At 45.2% G+C, this 18,470-nt stretch overlaps 1 long non-coding RNA gene and 1 other non-coding gene across 8 annotated transcripts in view; both read right to left on the reverse strand.

Moving 5' to 3' along the window:
* LOC119058084 (uncharacterized) overlaps positions 1 to 18,470 on the reverse strand; it is a 224,730-nt gene that overhangs the window by 82,345 nt on the left and 123,915 nt on the right. The window contains exon 8 of one of the 7 annotated variants that reach the window (XR_008390124.1): positions 49 to 107. The exons of the other annotated variants lie outside the window; for them this stretch is intronic. This is a non-coding gene — a long non-coding RNA (uncharacterized LOC119058084). Of the gene's footprint in view, positions 1 to 48; positions 108 to 18,470 lie in introns of those variants that run through there. 7 annotated transcript variants of the gene reach the window in all.
* LOC119058093 (U6 spliceosomal RNA) lies at positions 15,490 to 15,596 on the reverse strand. Its single transcript, XR_005084199.1, has one exon. It is a non-coding gene; the product is annotated as a U6 spliceosomal RNA (small nuclear RNA).

Here is an 18,470-nt window from a genome sequence, read left to right on the forward strand (position 1 = left end):
AGTACTCCAGACAAGTTCCAGGCTTTCGGTTCACATCTGTACTCTTGCCCCAACTTCCAGGGAGAAAGGCAGACCTCTCTCAAGGCATGGAGTGAGCTGCTGCTCTTCTGTAGTTCAACCAGAGAACAGGAGTCAAGCCTTCCTTCTGGCACGCACCCCAATCTCCATGAGTGGCACGCCCACCCCTAAATTAGCAGGACCTAGGGCAATAGTCCAAGTGGAGAGGCCCACATGCCAAATATCCAAATACTCTAAAGTCACAGATCTAGCTCACTTATAGTACTGTTAAATAAAATATCATTCACAAATATACCTTCATGATGGCCTGGAAGGTCAGTTCGAAATAGAATTCCCAGTCTCCCTGGAATTTGAATCTGAGAGAGACATTCTTCCCATCCGAGACCCTGCCTCTGGCTCAGCCTGCTCTGCTTCTCTTCCTCCCCTCACCTCCACTCCACAGCAGAAGAGCCTCGGGCATGCGCATGTGGCCACCTACGCTGCACATGCAGGACCGGCCCACATTCACCCAAAACTGCTGCCCCCAGCCACACGTGGGTGCAGGCCCGAGTCAGTCCACCTTGGGGCAAGGGACCTCAGCAGGCCCTGGAAGGCATCCTGGGAGACCTGGACACCTGGAATGCAGTGGGGAGGGGAGCGCCAGGAGGACCTGTCCCCTAATGCCACAGATTACCCGCTCCACAGGCAGGAATGTGCTGAAGGGGTTTCTGAGAGGGTCTCTCCAAAACACAGAGGTCAGGGCAGGGACCCACCTTTAGGAGAGTTCTGATGAGTGGTTTTTTTTTTTTTTTTTACTTTTGCTGACCTGAGGGTGCAGCATGGGAAAGAAGAGGGGGAAATGTCACCACCCCATCTTTAGCTCCCCACACACTGACTCCCCTTTCCATGTATCTGTACTTTCTGCTTATGTGAACTTTATGGGATGGTGCAGGTGAAGGGCAGAAGGCCAGTCTGGCCACCTCCTAAAACACCCTGAAGGGGGCTGCTTTCATTAGACGATGGACGCTGTCCTCAGTCTGGGGGCTTTAGCCACAATTCTGAGACATCCCATTCCATCAGGTTACAGAAAGGGTCCAGACACATCACACTAATGTGACGTGGATATTCAGTTCAGCGGGAGGGTTTTACATGCCCACATTTTAACACTATGTGAGGGAGGCAGAGGGAGAGAGTAAGGCTCACATCTGGGCAGCTTTAAAACCAGGCTCTACTCTGTGACAGGAATACATTCACGGAAACATGTCTGCAGTGAGGAAGGAGACGCTGAGTCCCAGCTAAGGGAAACTCCACAAAGACTTTGGCAGAGACATTGGCTGTTTCCTTCAACTGAAAGGGTGTGGTGCTGCCCCGAGGCCCCCACTCAGGAGGCCGCAGCCCTGGGATCACAGCAGCACCAATGGTGGGTGAGCCGCAGCGACCGTCCCCACCCTGGGGTGCCCGCACTTCCTCTGGAGAGAAACGGGTGTAAGGAAGCACCATCACTCCTGTCCAGCCCCCAGCTTCTGTGGCCTGTGCTCACTGCAGCTGGGACCACCTGGCCTGCTGCCATCTGCAGACTCCACCCTGCTCTGGTCTCTGACCAAGAGGGAGTTAAGGACTTGTGTCTAATCCCTAGGCACACAGAAGGCCATAGAGAAAACAGGACTAATCTGGAATCAGAGGCCCTGGATTTAAGTTCTGATTCGGCTACATACTAGGTATAAGATTTTTAGATGTCAGTGAATTTGCTGGGCTTCCTCTGGAAGTTAGAGGTGTGAAGAATATCCATCTACCTACATCAGTGGGAATTTGAATGATCTAATAGTATTAGTTTGATACTATAAATTCTGAATTATTAGTGACCAGGCTTAGAGGTGGAGTATCACAGTCTTTCCATCTAGTTCCACAACAGGTTTAGAACCATGGCTCTGCCTCCACTGTCAGACCAAACAATACCGATAACAACAACCTTCTGAGGAAAGAGAGGTCAATAGCAACAGCAACAGTAGTGACAACCGAACACTTACTGAGCGTTCCTATGAGCGAGGCACTGAGCTGCATGCTCAGACTCAGCCTCATTCAATCCTCACCACCCGACGAGGATGATATCCCACCTAGGAGTTTCTGTTCTTGCCTCCCAGCCTGAAGCACAGGCTACAGCAGCCTGCATTTCTGACTGTTAACACATTCCATCTCCCACTGGGGTACCCAGTGTGGGACCTCCTCCATGTCAGCCAACTGCACTTTGAGTTTTCACCTACTTTTAAGATGCCACATGGAGATTGGGGTGTCATGGTATTCGTGCTAGGTGTGGTTTTTCAAGCATAAGCCTCAGAATCTGACCCTGGGTCACCATCCCTCTGCAGCCCAGAGGTCCACAACTGCCCCCCAGTGAGCTCAGCACCCTCTGGTCCTGAGTAGTGGGGTCCATGTTTCCTCTCTCTGGAGACTTGAGATTATGGCAGAAGTGATGCCATATGATTTCTAAGTCTAGGGTGTAAGAGGTGATGCAGCTTCTGCTGTCCTCACTGGAACATGTCCGCTCGAGCCCTGAGCTGCTGCGTAAGCAGTCCACCGCCCTGAGGCTGCCATGCTGGGGGAAGCCCACCTAGTCCACGTGGGAAGACCACATGGAGAGCCCCTGAGTTTGCTCGAAGAGAAAGATGTCTGGCCAGTCTCTGGCTGTGTCAGCTCCTCCACTGTTCCCAGCTCTGTCGGCTGCCCCACATAGACTAGTTGGGCTTCCCCCAGCATGGCAGCCTCGGGGCAGGTGGACTGCTTACGTGGCAGGTCAGGGCTGTAGCAAAAGTGTTCCAGTGAGCATGACAGAAGCTGCATCCCCTCTTACACCCTAGACTTAGAAATCATATGGTGTCACTTCTGCCATAGTCTCAAGCCTCCAGAGAGAGGAAACATTGACCCCACCACTCTATGAGAGGAGCGTTAGTTATGGTGCAAAACAAGCATGCGAGATGGGAGATATTATTGCAGCCATTGATGGAGAATGCAATCTGCCTCATCCACTGAAGAGGAGGGTATGCTGGGAAATAAGGCAGACTTAGATCCCAGGGGCTGCAAGAGCCTTTGGCCTAATGTCCCCACCCTGCCACTTGGGGTGGACTTATTTGTTCACTCTCTTCTTATGAGGGCCTTAGTTTGCCATTTGCTCCTCAGTTTGTCACCAAAACTCTAGCCCTGGTGTCCTCCCCTGGTCACAGGTCACTGCTCCAGCCTGACCCTGTTCCTGATGTTTGCCACACTGACCACAGTGGACACACTGTGATCCTAATCCACACCTGGTGAATACCACTGAGAGGGCCCACAGCCACTCCCCCGTGGCCCTCCCAATATCCATTCTAGCCCCTACTGAGTTAGAGCTTCCTCAATGGCCTTGGAGTGGGCACTTATGTCACTGGGGCCTTCTGCGAGGACCAAGTCCTTTTAGCTGTGACTTACTGAGAGCTCAGCCTTGTACTGGTCTGGGCTGTCTTATACCTTCCAAGGCGACATGGAACTATTTATTCAACCCATTTGCATCACAGCATCTATGACATCCCATGCGCATCTCACCAAAGAATCTAGGCCAACCTCAATCAATATCACAAGATCTAAGCAGGACACTTCAAGGCAGGGGCCAAGATAGGAAATTACATTTCCTCTGTTCTATTGGCTAGCAGTGGAAACCGACGGCCTGTCACTTAACCTTGAATTGCTGTGATATGGGAATTTGCTGTGCCTGTTTTGCAGGCTTATCCTCAAAGCAAGGTGTGCTACATTCAATGATTTGAGCAGGCTGTAGCATGTAACATGTAATAGTCATTATTATTATTACAACTGTCCTAACGCTGCTTCTGTATTCACTTCCCCAGACAACAGGGTCAGCCAAACATGCCCTCCCCTCTTGACCACCCTGCCGAAAGCCCCAGCGGTTCCCTTTCCTCCTCTGTGCCCCTGCAGAGAGAGGTGGGAGTCGTGGACGCCGTGCTGCCCCCACCCCACCTGCACCCGCCCAGGAGTGCTGTGGGCAGTTGCAGCCTCTGTTGGACACCTTCTGAATGCAAACCAAGGATGGAATGATCGAGGGGTGGGCCCATGACCATCGCACACACAGTCGCCACCAAGCTGTGTCCCTTGTGAGCCCTGAGGCTCATTGCAGGGCTTCCCACCACCAGGCAGAGGGCCTCCCGTGTCCATCCCCGCCCTGCCTCCTGGGGTCCCTACAGGTGGGAGAGAAGCCCGTGAAGACAGGCCAAGGCTCCGGAGCACCACGGCTATGTGCAGTCGAGGGAGCAGAGCCTCGGACAAGCCCCCCTTTCCCCCCCCGCAAGGCTCCTATGGGTCCCGCCTGGGACAGATTCCTAGGGACGCTGCATTTTCCATCTGTGTGAACAATGCCTGGCAGGAAAGAAGCCTTTCAAAGACTCCATCATGGTGCTTCGGAGCTGCAGGCTTTTTGCCTTATCCCCTGCTTTCCCACACAAGAAAAAAGGACGCTGGCCCAGCTTTGAAGGTCTGGCGTGGTTGTGAAGCAAAGAGGCTATTCTTAACTGCAGACTTGCCGTCTGCAGGAGGGGACCAAGGGAAAGACTGATAGAACTCTTCCTCTTTTAAGAAAATCCAGAGGCACCAACAGGCAGAAGATTCGACTGGGCAGCCAGGCCGTCAGAGACAGGATGGCAGCAGGAAAACCACCTCCCAGGCCGCTGCGAATCAAGGTTTTTCAAACTTTTATAGTCTTTTATCTTTCCTCCTCAAAGTAGCTTCAGGGAGAGAAAGAGCCAGTGACAGCTTCATCTTTCTATCTTTGCCAATTGTTATTCCCGCACCAAACCCCCTCCCGCCTGCTCCACCCACCCCCACCCCCAGCCCAGCGAAGCCATCTGGTGTGGACAGGGCCGAGCAGCGGTTCCTGACGAGCAGCTGGAGCGCCGGACGCACAGCCGACACTCCGGGAACGAAAAGAACCCTGGGAGGAGTTTTTTAAAGTGGAGCCATTTGGCTGGCTGTTGGGCTGTGGTGGGTGGGCTGGGTGGAAGGAGCAGGGGGAGAGAGAGAAACAGACAGACATCCAAAACAAGTGACTAAGCCTAGAAGAGTGGGAAGGGAGCACAGCTCACAGAAAAGGCCCAAAGCACACAGGACACTGGAGGGCCTGTCCTCACGGGGAAGAGAGAGTAGAGGGGGAAAATGAGGAAAGAATGAAAGAGGTGACAGAAGGAAAAAGTGCAAAAAATCGGGGAAGAAAGAAGACAGGCAAGAGGCTTGGCACAAGAGGTGTTCCAAAGAAACAGGGCATTCAGAGAAGCAGGAATGGAGGAAGGGAGCAATCCCCAAATTAGACCTGGGCTGGACCCTAGACATGTTTTTACAATATTCAAGTTTAAAACTAAAAACCCATCTCCGTCCAAAACACTGAATCACATGCTGACCAAGTTCCTCATGTGACCCCCAAAACAGAGCCGCCAGCTGGCATGACCCCGAGAATGAGCGTCTCCTTCAATTTTGCCCCTGGATGCCGCTCTCACCCCACCCGTGTCCTGGCCCCGCCACAAATCCCCAGGCTCTCAGCCCTGTCTGCACATTAAATTTCCAGGAAACGTGTTAAAATCACCTCTGCCAGGGCCCCGCTGAGGCCAGTTTGACGTCGCGCCCTTGTCCAGGGAGGGACTCGGCAGGCTTGGAAAGTACGTCAGTGTGGTTCTCCCGTCCGGCCAGTTATAAATACCTGCTACAATACACTGGAAGGTACAGTTAACCCCTGAACCACGTGGGGGTATCAACCCTGACACAGTCAGAAATGTGAGTATAAATTTTGACTCACCCAAAACTTTGTTGTCCCTCGGAATCTTAGTTCCAGACCCCCCAGATACCAAAACCCGCAGATGCTTATGTTTCTCATATAACATGGTGTAAATCGATGCATACAGTCTGCCCTCCTCATCCCTGGACTCCAAACCAGGATAGAAGATAGGACAGGTATTTATTAATAAAAAGAAATCAGTGTGTAAGCGAACCTGCACAGTTCCAACCCATGTAGTTCAAGGGCCAACTGTATAGTTCCATGAGGGGCAACAGGGGCTTTCTGACCATCGTGAATAATATTGTTTCTAAGGGAAAATGCACTTACACTTTAACCACAGGTGTCAGGCTACAACCAGCCCCCACACTCTGCACCCCACCACCCATACACTGCAAGGTTTACTCAGCCAGGGGAGGGGGGGGGACCAAGAAGCTGGTGGGGCTTTCCCCGCCTGGGTCTCCACGTAGGAAACCTTTCATAACATGAGTGTTTACAAGCCAGGGGGTTTTATTCGAGTTCAGCTAAAACTAAAAACAAAGGGGGGGAATCTGTCGGCAATGAATAACAGAGGGATGGGAGCTTTATAAGAAATGGCAGAACCTTCAAGTTAATAAATAAAGAAGACACATGCCTGGAAACAAAGTGGAAATGTGGCTTAACAATTCCATCCTAGGAGCTCCGCAGAGCCAAGATGTCAGGGAAACTGGTTTTCAGAGCTGTGTTAACTTGCGTCAGAGCTGCCAGACAAAACGAGATCCTTCCGATCACACAAATACAGCCATCTCTCCTGCGCAGAGAGGAAGAGGAGGATGGGGCACGAGCACTCAATTCGGCCGCCTGTGGGACCCTTGAAGGGATTTCCCAGGAACCTCCAGCACCCCGCCCACATGCCGGCAACGGAAGGACTAGGTCCCTGTCCCACTTCCTGTGGATCCTCGGAGGTACGCACATGGAAAGCAGGATGCTGCTTGTGAAAAACACCCAGGGAGAGAAAGTTGGCACCAGCGCAAAGTTTCGTGAAATCCTTGAAGCCAACAAGACAGAACAGAACAGGCCAGAGGGTACAGCCAAAAACCTGTTGTTTCTTTACCTCTTCCAGTATAGCACAATAAAAAGTTAATCAAACTATTGAATTGCACAAGCAACAGCCTAGCTAGGATTACATAAATGGAGTCAGTGTCCAGGGACAAAGCAGGCTTCCCTGCATTCCCTCCAAAGAGACTCCTCGGTCAGCAAACAGGACCAGGGCCCTGATGCCCAGGCTGCTGAGTCCCCATGCCTGCCCAGAAGAGAACCTCAGCCCGCCCTTGGGTGGGTTTCTCCCACCGTTAGAGTGGCGGGTTCATAACAGACAGCTGGTGCGGAAGATGGATGCAGAGGCCTGCACATTAGTCTGCCTCTCTCCTGCTCCTTTGGGAACAGACCAGCATACTGTTGCGCCTAAATTAGCTGAATATTTTTGTGAGTCAGGTTCTTCAGTTACCAGGATTGGGGAGACCTTCGCAAGCTACCCCAGGATGAGGGGTTAACATAGGGGCACAGGGGGGGCAAAGAAGGAGGTAGCCCAGCCAGGGAAAAATTAGAACATGGCCCAGGGTACAAAGTAGCTCCAGCAACCTGGGAGGCGGGGAGGAAAAGTTGCTCCAGGGGTCTGGTCTTCTTATCCCTCCCAGTTAGCGCAGCTTCTGCAGCTTCTGCTAAGTAAGACCTTGTTCCCTACCACATGGCATCTACTGACTCATGGCTTCTGTTCCTCACGGCACCTGCTCACTTGTCCCCTCTCTATACGCTCCTTGGTTTCTGTACAACTCTAGAATCTTGCATTCAAAGAGTAACTCTAAGACCCTAGAGGGGCTGCTTAGGTCAATTGATTGCTACCTGCTATGAAGCTCTCTTACTGGGCAGAAACCTCACTGCACTAAGGCACCACTCTCTGGTCCAAACTACTAAAGCCAGGGTGGAAGGTGGCACTGTGCAGAGTAAGGCAGCTTTGTCAGATGGGACCTATGGCCAGGCAGAACACCTTGTTCAGGAAAATCTTCAGCCTCTCTGCTCCTCGGCTTCCCTTTCACGAATGTTTGATGTGAGTGCTCCTTGGCAACACACTAAAGTTGGCACAAGCTGGGCAAAGCAGGAGAGTGAGGTACTACCATAAAGGCGAGAGTCGGCAACAGTCTGACATCAGACGGGAATGATTCTGGTTCACATACAACATACAGTCAGCAACCACTGTGAAGAGGTTGAATCAGGTGCAAGGGGATGAAAAATGGGTTTTTAAGAGTAATAGCTAACAGGTAGCAAGTGCTGGCTCTGGGTCAGCCTCTGTGCTAAGCACTCTACGACTATCCCAGGTGACATCCTGACATCATGACAGGGCAGTGTGGCACACAGTTGCTGCAGACTTCAAAGCATCCCAACCCCTTCTCCTTTATCCCCTGCTAACTGCGGAAGTTGTAAAAGACTGCCAACTTCCCTCACAGATAAGGACATGTGACTCTGTTCTGGCCAATGAAATACAAGAAATCATCTGAGAGCTTTGGGGAGAGTTTTTTTCTTTTTGGAGAAAAGGAAGAAGCAGTCCTAAAACACTGACCTTCTCCCTACGCATACTTTTTAAAAATTCTGCTATCATCTCCCATTTCCACCCCCACTTCCTACTATAAATGAAGACACTATATGAAGAGACCACAGCTGACTTGCAAGATGAGGCAACAAATCTGAAGATGAAAATATAAGATGGTGAAGTTGTCAGAAAGAACCTGGGTCCCTAGTAAGACTGTTGAGCAGCTGAATCAACACCAGCTGCATATCTCAAACTAATACAGGAAGGATTATTACTATTCCCATTTTACAGATAAGGAAACTGAGGTACAGAGTGAATAGTAGCAACATTCTAAGTGCTCATTTACAAAAGGGTTTAGTCAGGATTTGCAACCAAGCTTGCTGATTCCAGAGACCCAACCATCATAAGACACCCCTCTCCAGTCAGAAGAAGTCTTAGAATTGGAAAGTCTATACTTGCAAGGACTCTTAAGAACTCTGTGGCCCAATTCCTTTTGATTAATTGATAAGTGGTTGACTGCTTGGTCCAGGTGCTACTGGCTCCACCCTCCTCAGGTAATAGGACTGGATGCTGACACCCCACCCACGGTTCTTTACATTACTTCATGCTTTACGGTCCCCCGTGTTTCCTCTCCTGAGGAAAACAGGCTGCTATGAATCCTGCACAGGACCACAGTGGCTTCTACATTGCTGAATGAATCAAGATGATATCATCTTGATTCATTCTGGACCTCTGATGCCACAGAACCCAAGACAGAAGTAAAGACAATTAGCATTGTATGTCAGAAAGTTAGCATGCTGACCACAGTACACTTCAATGTATTCAGAGGATATTGAGCCAAGATATTTTATACCAGAAAATGTTACCTGAGAAGAACCATTATTAGTGGCTTTTGCAATATTCACTCTGGAAGCCTGCGGCACCATCCCTTAGGGAGAACAGTATTGCAAGGAAAAGCAATGGCAGATCTCGTCCCCAAGGCAATTTCTATTATTAAGCTATGCAAAAAAAAGAGAAAAAAACCCAAATAAAACAAACAAAGCTCTCCAATTTCCTATGGATCTCAAGAAAACAAAGAGGTCTGTTTCCACATAAATTTGCCATCTTTCCAGACAGTATAGGGCATGATGGAGTCACTGGTTTTGAAAATCTAGCTCTAAGATCATTTTAGGCTGCACTCTGGCCTCTTTTTAAGCATTTCTTCACTCTCCCAAAAAAATGCCATCATCTTATGATTGATGCTCTTCTGGAGATTCAGCTGAACTTGTCTGTTCACATTATCCAGCTGTTCAGTGCCTGTGGTTTTTACTAATGGTCGTTACATTTGATCATTCCCTCATTGCCCCTAAACTTTCTGGCAGTGCTCAAGAAAAATGTAGATTGCAACTGGTACTGAGAGCCTTGCAAATTTAGTGAAGCTGATGTCTTATGTTTGAAATGATATGGGCTCAAGGTAGGGAATCAGAAGAATCATGTGTCCATTTATTCCACCAACATTTACTGAGTGCTCACTGTGCATCAAGCTCTATTCTTAGCACTCCGGAGGCATAATGCCTCAGATGTACACGCTAAGCACTAATATCATACTCATTTTATTGATCAGGACACTGAGGCTTAGCAAGATAGAATAACTTACAATCTACAAAGAAAGAGAGCAGGCAGTATGTGCACCTGTATGCACATACAGATCCCAACAAACAAGAATATAGTAATTAAATGAACTAGATGTCAAGGTTTAGTTAAAGAAGTCATTCCATTCAGGTCTCACAGGGAAGATTGCATTTTAATGGGGGGCTGGAAGGTGGATAAGATTTCAGAAAAAGGAAGGAAGGAAGGGAGGAAGGAAGGAAGGAAGGAAGGAAGGAAGGAAGGAAGGAAGGAAGGAAGGAAGGAAGGAAGGAAGGAAGGAAGGTATCAACATACCTAGGTTGATAATTGGGGGAATGAATGAAGTGTCAAGAATGATCCTGATACTGACTGTCATCAACACACATTCAGGCCAGTTCAGTGTCTGGAAGGAAATGTTGAGTAAAAAATAATAACGTGGCCCTGGCCAGCATGGCTCAGTTGGTTGGACACCATCCTGCAAAGTGAAAGGTCACTGGTTTGATTCCCAGTCAGGGCACATGCTTATGTTGCAGGTCCAGTACCCCAATGAGGCATGCGTAAGAGGCAACCAACTGATGCTTTTACACATCGATGTTTCTCTCACTTCCTCTCTCTCTAAAAATAAATAAATAAAATCCTTAAAATAACATGAAGAACTTCTGTTTTAAAAGGGTCCCTGGCTAGCAGTTCCTGCCTCAACTTTTCCCAATTTTCCACTCAGCATACATATAAATACACATTTTTAAAAAATTAAAACTCAAAAATAGCACAAAAATGAGAACTGAGATACCAAAATATGGAAAGAATGGAAGGCAATTTGGGGAGACAGTGAGTGGCCCAGCTGCTGCTGCGGTCCTGCAGCAGAAAGCCCACATGTCAGAGAGAGTGAGGTGGCTCCTGGTCTTCCCCCTCGGTCTGCCCTGTCTCAAGGCCCAGGTCAATGCTAAACAAAACCATGGATAACTGGCCTCGATTAACGAGTGTTTCTAAGGCATCAGAGCAAAAGGACAATCATCTGTTCTCCATCTTGCCCTCTCCAACTATTCCCATCCTGTCAAAATTCTCTATCACATCTCTGGACTGAAAATAATGAGCAGGAAGTTGAGATGCGTTTGCATCCTAGGGGGCTCACAGCCCTCACATTGAAGCTATCTTAGTAAGAAAAAAAAGACTAAGGAATCTGACAGCCTTGCATGCTGGATTTGTAAAATTTCATGAAATCTCTCAGTTTCAACGTTTCAGAGAATCAAGCAGCAGGGTGAGAAGATTTCAGGTCTGCACAACAGTCACAAAATCTGTCTGCTGGCAAACCTTGAATCCCCAGGGAACCTGTCTTAATCTAAGGATTAGTAAACAATAAACTAAACACAAGCCCCGTGAAAAAGTGCCAAAGCTCAAAAGAAAGGAAACAATATCCAAAAGATCAAGAAGATGAACACACCTTTGAAAATGATTTACCATGGAAAATATTATGAAATGTTTTGGTATCTTCACTAGGATCTAAGACTATATGGCCTCTCAGAAATGAGCAAAACGCCAGAAAGCTGAACTGGAAGAACATGATGAGATGCAAAGATAACATGATAAACTCAGGACAGAAAGCCCAGATTAGCAGGCTGCTAGGTGAAATGAGGAGGCTGAAATTACAATAGAGAAACAGAGTCATCACTGAAGACAGTCACATAGACAATGGGAAATCAAATGAGTAACCAGGTGAGTAAACTTGAAAATCTCTCCCAGAATACAGGGGAGGGGAGAGGGAAGCAACAAATGTTTGGGTTTGTTTTTTTTTTGTAATTTAAATAAAGTTTTCTAAGACAAAAAGTAATAGACGATATGTGTAGAAGACAGAGAAAAGAAATTCAATCTACAAATCATACATGTGACCAAAGACAAGCCCAGCACACAGAAGAACCAAAGCAGTGAGCACAAGTGTAATTTGGATGCCATAGCTGTAAACTGCTGATATGTAAAATCTGCATAATTTCTTTGTGTTTCAGGTTTTTGTCTCTAAAATGGGGTTTAAAAGCAATACACAGGGAGTTTTCATGAATAGTAAAGGGGATTTTATATGCAATGTGCTTGGCCTCAATACTGGAACATGGTAAATGCTAAGTAACATCCGTTGTTTATTATTACTCCACAAATAGTTTATACAAATTGATAAGCAAATTAAATAGGTAAATAGATAAATAATGGAAAGCCTAAAGAGTTAATTCATGAAATAAGAATTATGAATAGCATACAAACATGAAAAATATTGATCTTATTAGGAATTAAAGAAACCCAAATTAGAACAATGAGCTACAACTTTTCTAAGAACAGATTACGAGAGATTCTTTATTCTTTAAATTATAATGCTCTGCTTTGAGAAGAAAGGGCTGGAAGAGGCTCTCTCTGCCTTATGGGTAGAACTGTAAATGGGTTCAAACTTACAGCTGATATGTGTAGATCAAGAGGATGAAAGGGGTTATTCTCATTATGGATTAAATGTTTGTGTCCCTTCCAGATTAATATGTTTGAAGCCCTAATCCCCAATGTAACCGTATTTGGAGATAGGGCCTATGAGGAGATAAGGGTTCAATGAGGTCCTAAGGAAGGGGCCCCAGCCCGACAGAGCTGGTGCCCTTACAAGAAGAGGAAGGAACATGAGAGTTCTCTCTGCCATGTGAAGACACAGCCAGGCAGACGGCTTTCTCAAGGAAATGAAATCAGCCAACTCCTTGATCTAGGACTGCCAGCCTCTAGAACTGTGAGAAAATAAACTTCTGTCGTTTAGGCCACCCAATCTATGGTATTTTGTTACAGCAGCCTAAAGAGACTAATACAATTCTTTAAGCAGAATTCCCACTCATAGGAGTCTATCCTAAAGGAATAATTAGTGAGACTGACAAGAATTTCTGGATGTGTCCTACAGCATTGATGAAGTTAAAAACAATCTAAATGGCTAACACTAAAATAATCTTAGGAAAATGTAAAATACATACAATAGAGTGTTTTGCAACTATTAAAATCAGATTATAAAGCTTTTTTTAATGTTGGCAAATATTTATATAATATAAATATAAAACTAAGAGAGAAAATAATATTGATCAATATGATCCTCAAATTTTGTTAAATTATGTGCTTATTGAGTATATAATCATAGAAAAGAGTGAAAAGATATGCAGTAGTCTCCCTACCCACAGGGGACATATTCCAAATCCTCAGTGGATGCCGGAAACTACAGAAAATACCAAACCCCTACATATACTATGCTTCTTCCTATGCATACATACCTTGTCACGTAAAGGAAACACTTCATGGTTTCTCTTTGGCATATGTGAATTGCCAGCATCACTGTTCTTGCATTTTGGGGCCATTGTTAAGTAAAATAAGGGTTATTTGAAGACCAGCACTTCGAAATTGTGACGGTCCACCTGATAACCAAGATGGCTATTGAGTGGCTAATGGGTGGGGAGAGCGTACGTCATGGAGATGCTGGACAAAAGAACAGCTCACATTCTAGTCAGGATGGAGCATGGCAGAACAAGATTATATCACATTTCTCAGAATGTCATGCAATTTAAAACTTAAAAATTGTTTGTTTCTGGAATTTTCCATTTAATGTTCTCCGACTGCAGTTGACTGTGGGTAACTAAAACTGTGGAAAACAAAATAGTGGATGAGGGGGGATTACCGTACAGCAAATATATTAACAGAAAGACTATCTGGTTGTGGAATTACAAGTAGGAAGTTTTTCTTTATTTTTTGAGATGTTCTGAGTCTCCAACAATCATCCTGTATTATTTTTACAATCGTAAGAAATAAAATTATTTCAAAAACTAGGCATGTGAACACTATTTCTGCCATTAGCTTAGAACAGAGGTTAATGAGAGCCTCATTTCTTCATACCACGCTGATGTTCTTCCTGTAAAATTCTCCAGATACTATAATTGACCTGTATGCACAAAAAAATAAAAGCTATAAAGAAACTGACACTAACAATGCTGGCATTGGTACTTTGTTAACAACTCCTAAATTATCTTTTATCCACAATCCCAAAGCACAGGTGCATGATTTCCACTTAAGGGTTCTATGATTAGGCCTAACAAAATTCTTGCTTTTCTCTTTAAGATATATGAGTCCAAAGTTACATAAGGTTCTTTGAAATTTCAAATATTGGGAAAAGTAATCTAAGTAAACATCAGTATGTTCTTTAAAAATACACCATAAGGACACCAACATGGAAAATATTGTGTGAAAGAGAAGAAAGTGGTCTGCATTGTTGCAAAGGACAGAACTAGAATCAGGGAACACTAGGGGAAGGAAAACATTGACACAAACAGGGGAAGGAAAACACGGACACCAAACAAGACTCCCCCAGCAAATTAACGTCTCCTTGCAAAGCACAGAGCACCCCATCACCAATGATGTAACCAGCAAACTGAAGACCACTTGTGTGGGAGGAGAAAGGAGCTGAATGTGAAATTTGAACCAAACTAAAATATGGACTGGATAATCTTTAAGGCAAAATAACCATATAACTTATGATCCAAACTGAGCACTTTTGGGAGAAAAGAGGCAATATTAATAACTAATAGGGGCATCCTAGTTAAACTGAAATTTGTGGTCATCCTTCCCTTGGGTCTCTTCTAAGTTTAAGCACTAAAACTGCACATTGATAAACCTTGAGTCTTTCATCCATGCTTCAAGGGCTAAACTTTTCCAGTGCCCGCATTTTATTGGCTTAGTGGATTATTGTAATGGTCAGACTTTCTAACATGTAACAACCTGTCTCTGAATGGCTGGGGGTGGGGATGTGGGTAGACATGCTGAATTTCCCCAATAATTGGACCATGGAGAAAAGAAAGGAGTAAGCAGAGTTAATTGGAAGCCTACAAGGCATATGGCACTGGCAACCCCAGAATTATTTGGAGCTGTAGTTAGCATACCTAGGTGATTACTACTTGGATATTTCAGTGCTTCCTAAGCATAGCTGGAATGTGTGGCTCTGATTTGTTTTCCAGCTGGAAATGTTACAGAAACAGGAAGATTTCTGCTTTTGTGTGCCTTGTTGTATCTTGCCTCTGCTTGGCGGAGGCTGTGGTCTGACAGTCATGTACATCACTTCCGCTGTGCTCTGGGCCCAACAAAGAAATTTAGAATGAGCTTCGGCAATATCCACAGAATCTCCTCAGCAACAGACAAGCCCACCCACAAGCTGATTCCACGTGGTTTTGTCGTCTGTCGTGACTACGGTGTCATCAGGAAGGAGTGAGAGAGACAGGATAAAAGGTAGGCTTTTATAAACACCCATTGGCATGATAGGAATTATGTATATTTTATTGATTAAGCTATTACAGTTGTCCCAAATTTTTCCCCTTTGCCTTCCTTCCTCCACCTCAGTACCCATCTTCCCTCCAGCAATCCCCTACCCAGCTCATGTCCATGGGCCATGCATACAAGTTCTTTGGCTTCTCCATTTCCTATGCTATTCTTAACATCCCCCTGTCTATTTTGTTCCTACCAATTAGGCTTCAAAAATACAGAATGTTTCATGAATTCACGTGTCATCCTTGCATAGGGGACATGTTAATCTTCTCTGTATCTTTCTAATTTTAGTGTATGTGCTGCTGAAGTGAGCACCATGTGATATGACTTTAAAGATTCCTGCCTCTTCTGAATATCTCCCCACTGACCTATCAAAAGTTTTGGGTTGCCCAGGAGTTTGTTTGTTTTTTTCCGTAAGGTGGCTCTAGTACTGCTTAGCTGTCTTTAACTTCATTCAAAACAACTGTGTTAGATTATATTGTGATAAGTGTCATATTAGTGTACATTTTTTTAAAAAGCATATCAAAATTGGTGAATTTTTGTTTGGCCATTTTAATATTAAAGATGGAAGAAAATATGCAACATTTTTGACATATTATGCTTTATTATTTCAAGAAAGGTAAAAACACAACTGAAATGCAAAATAAGATTTGTACAGTGTATGGAGAAAGTGCTGTGACTCATTGTCTCAAAAGTGGTTTGTGAAGTTTCACTCTGGAGATTTCCCATTGGACAATGCTCCATGGTCCAGTGGACCAGTTCAAGTTGATAGTGATCAAATTGAGACATTGATTGAGAACAATCAATGTTATACCACATGGGAGATAGCCAACATACTCAAAATATCCAAATTAATAAAGTTACTGATGAAAATGAAAAATGTGTCTTTTATTTTATGGAAAAAAACTAAATGGACTTTTTGGCCAAGGTACCATATTCCTATAATTTCCCTGTGGGAATATATTTAAGTGTTTTATTCGAGAAATAAGACAGGATTACATTCCTGTCTTATTCCAGGTTTACATTCCTGAGGACAGACTATAAACTGTCCCAAGGCAGAAATTCTTTTTATCTTTTTGTGTGTCCTCAGAGCTCGGCAAAGTGTAGGCGTTCAATGCACGTGAGGGAGAAATGATTGTAATGTGGTAGTGATGACAGTAGTGATTATAATGGCTCCTTTTTAAAGGGAAATTAATGCTTATCGTAAACAGAAAGGGAAGGAATGCCACGAGGCGGGTCAGGTGAATTTTGAGCGGGAAATGTGTCCAATAGCGGTGCAGAGGTGCTGTCAAGGTAGGCCGAGGTGGGGCTGCACAGCAGGTAATAGTGAGCAGCTAAGAGGTACAGAGCCTATGAGGGAGCAGAAAAGACATAGAAAGTGGAGAAGAAGCCTTTGAAATGGAGATTGAGCAGAGCTTAAGATAAATCATGCCTGATTAGAAACTTTCCCTGACGTACAAAACCGGGGCACATTTCTAAAAGCCAACAGGAAGGGCTCTTTCCAGAGAGGCTTATATGTCAATTAACTAGCAACTGACTTTAAATTGCAAAGAAACCACATATACCCTTGGACATTCTTACTAAACTCTGGCAACTGGAAGACAGGGTTTAGCAAAACCCTGTCTAAAAACTAATGATGGTCTCTTCTACTCTTTGCACCTTCACAAAACCTAGCACATCCTTTTGGTGGCTGTAGCATTTAACCCAGCTTCAAGCTCCTTACAACGGTCAAAAGCAGGAAAATCTACCCTGTTTCAGTAGGTGAGCACAACTGAGGTATTCCACAATCACCCTTTTAAACCAGCTCACCTCTGAAGCTTTCAGAATTTCAGGCAATATAGCAGAAACACTGAAAGTTCCTGGAATGAAGCCTGACTGTCAGGAGAGGAGCAGAGCCCATCCCTGAACACCTCACCTGGAGCTGAGCTGGGGCAGAGAGGACAGCAATAACTGGGCAGCTTCTGAACAGAGTGCTAGGGTGGGTGCTTGTTGTGAGGCCATAAGTGCACTTCCCAAGTGCCTGGAAGCACAGCTTCAAGCAACTCAAAGTAGTCAGCTACCTCTGAAACCTGAGTGCCACTGGCAGACCAGTGAGGCTCCAGAAATAGGTCACATGCAGGTTCCTTTTCAGCAAAAGCTGTGGATTATCCAGAAAATCCAACAGGCAAAGTAGGAATGACAGATGTCATTGCAAACAGATGCTATCCTGACAAACTAAAGAACAACTGAGTAGCCACGTGGAGTGTCTACTTAAGAAAGCTCAAGGAACCTCCCACTTCAAGCACAGATGGAACCATCTTCATGAAGGACATCACTGGTTAATGACAATCATTAAATGCTGCCTTCTTAGATGGAAAGAGCTCTGTACTAGGGTTCAGAAGACTCTGATCTAGTTCCCATGTTGCCACTAATTTGCCTTATGACCCTGGACAAGTTCATTTACATGCCCACGACAATCAAATAAACATACCTTCTCTTCTGGCTCCAATTAAGTATTGCTCATCTGGAGTATTAAACTTTTATAAAAATATGGAAACTAGAAAATGGAACGTAAAGTATTGTTATAATTAATTTGAAGACAATTTTGTGCCTTCAAATGTTGCGAGGGCCAAGCTTAGTGTTAGGATAAACACTAAACTAAATAATGGTGCCATAGGCTCAAAGATACAAAACAGAAAATCCTTGCTAACACTTCCAGACCAAAAAAAAAAAAAAAAACAACAACTTCAAATTCTTTGTCTTCTAAACAATGCCTGTTACCATGAAAAGAACCTACCAATTTGTCTTCAGAAAACCTACTGATCAGTTAAGTTGATCAGACAGTACGGCTAGAACTGATGAGTCCCCTCACTCTGAGATTTCCATCCCTTTTGCCCTTCCCCACTGCTCAAAACAGAAGTGGGTGAGTGTAACTGCTGGCAAATGAACAGACAGGGGAAGTGCCAGATCCTGGTGGGCAGCTACCACCCTCTCCCCTCGACAATGCCCAGAATCAGAACTTTCTGTAACTGGTATGGTAAAGTCATGTCAACACATCAAAGTTTTTTTTAATGCAGTATTGTTTTCCTGTAATCTTCAACATTTTTACTTATAATGTATTCCCCTTTCATAAATAAGTAGTGGAGAAACAAATTTATAAACACGCATGCCTCCACGGCTCAAAATAAAGCAGTTCCACAGAGGCATGTG

Source organism: Artibeus jamaicensis, unplaced genomic scaffold (assembly GCF_021234435.1).
Source record: "Artibeus jamaicensis isolate MK-2021 breed Jamaican fruit bat unplaced genomic scaffold, CSHL_Jam_final scaffold_369, whole genome shotgun sequence".
Taxonomy (NCBI): Eukaryota; Metazoa; Chordata; class Mammalia; order Chiroptera; family Phyllostomidae; genus Artibeus; species Artibeus jamaicensis.